Here is a 1857-nt window from a genome sequence, read left to right as displayed (position 1 = left end):
AGTATGCACTTTTTAAAGGGTACTATCAACTACATTTTCACAGATAGTAGTTCTTTGACGCTACATGGATACAACTGGACATCACATCCAGTGTACAGAGGATACATTGTATATCCTACGCTCCTAATCAAAAGCCGATGATTTGAAATGGCTGAACACATTTTAAGTTTTCTTATGCAAGTGGTACTAGAAAATGGCAACAGACGAAGAAAAAGGAAAAATAAACGAATCATGAATTATGCACACAAATTCCTACATTTCCCATAATGCAACTTGGTAGCAATGTTTTTTTAAGACCCTATACCTGCTTGGTTAACGCCTACGTTTTTTCCATTATAACTGTTTTCCCAGGTTTACAGAGCGCTACGCAAACTGATTTCTTATGTGTAAAATGCCTATTGTCCTCCTTTCAACACTAATAAACTGTCATTAATGAATTGTTTCAAAAATGTCATTGTTTTTCAAATTTTTCTTCTGATTACTTTAAGGCACCATCTTGAAACTGAACCCCCTATCCCTACCCACAGCACCTTTCAGCAGACCAGCAAGACATTATACATCTCCTCTTGCCAAAGCAAAACATTCTTCAAAACTCATTAAAAATGTGTTTTTGCATCAAGAAAGTAGTACACACAAACCATCCTTTGAGTAAGCACACACAAATGCATCTACACGTATGGATGGTGACAGAGATAGAAGCAGATTAAGTATGAATGCATATTGTATTCATATATCCAGACATCACTTAATTTTAGATTTTGAGGACAACTAAAACTGCAAAGGAAAACTGCCTAATTTGAGGCAACTTGTTATCTTTTGTCGAGATGGCTATCTACAATACACTATGTAGTGGTGTATTTAACAGGACTCCCATCAACATAGTGTACACATTCATACAAACTACACTTATATTTCTTTACATCGGCTTAGATTAAATCATCACACCTCTTTTTATTCTTTCTTTCAAACTATTTCTTCTCTTCCTTTTATCTCTCTTTTCTCTCGAAGGCCGTCCCCTCAGCGACTTCCTGACACAAGAATGCTGCGTTGCTTCTTAGACTTTGAACGCACCCACACACACACACACACACACACACACACAGGCAGACACACACACACACAGGCAGACACTCACACACAAATACACACACACAAACACACACACTCTCTCTCTCTCTCTCTCACATACTTTATAGACCTGTCATCTGCTACGAACGCTTGCTTTCAGTTTTGGCGACACAGACAGATCACAGACAGACCACGACAAAGGTAACTTATTTTCATGATGTAGTGTGTGTGTGTGTGTGTGTGTGTGTGTGTGTGTGTGTGTGTGTGTGTGTTCGTGAATATTGACAACGCATAAGGGTTAATGTGACATTACGCAGAACTATGTAGCATGAGAGTGTCATTATATCCAAAGTGAGACATCAAGAATTTCACCTACAGTTACAGCCACACGCTCTTATATAAACTATAATAATAACTCATAACACAGAACTAAGAACTTCTCAAGGCAGTGCAATACAGTAGGAATATGTGGACAAGAACAATATACCCATCACAGTATTCTGCAGGATTGATATTGAATTATGAATGAGTCCTAACTACTAATAAATACAATAGGGATCATTGTATGCACTGACTTTTTAAAGGTACTATCAACTACATTTTCACAGACACGATTAACAGTGATTCAAATCCTTAGGAAGTATGATTAGATGAGATGTAAGTGGGTCGACCAGAATGTAGAATGGATGCCATACGATTGGTTTGTTAATAAGGCATAGACACGTTAAATTAAAATGGTCGACTGTTTACAGTGGGTTAAAGTGACCTGTGTTCATTTCCTATATGTTA

The 1857-nt window shown here is 37.4% G+C and overlaps 1 protein-coding gene across 1 annotated transcript in view; it reads left to right on the top strand.

Moving 5' to 3' along the window:
* Positions 1-1152: 1152 nt before the first annotated feature.
* Positions 1153-1857, top strand: part of LOC307269565 (circularly permutated Ras protein 1) — a 13664-nt gene continuing 12959 nt past the window's right edge. The window contains exon 1 of the mRNA XM_080052547.1: positions 1153-1269. The gene's annotated coding sequence lies outside the window, so the exon portion shown is untranslated. The remainder of the gene's footprint in view (positions 1270-1857) is intronic.

This window comes from Ammodytes marinus (assembly GCF_949987685.1).
Source record: "Ammodytes marinus genome assembly, chromosome: 23".
In the NCBI taxonomy this organism is placed as follows: domain Eukaryota; kingdom Metazoa; phylum Chordata; class Actinopteri; order Uranoscopiformes; family Ammodytidae; genus Ammodytes; species Ammodytes marinus.
The sequence above is the reverse complement of the archived record's forward strand: the minus strand, read 5'-3'. Positions and strand labels throughout refer to the sequence as shown.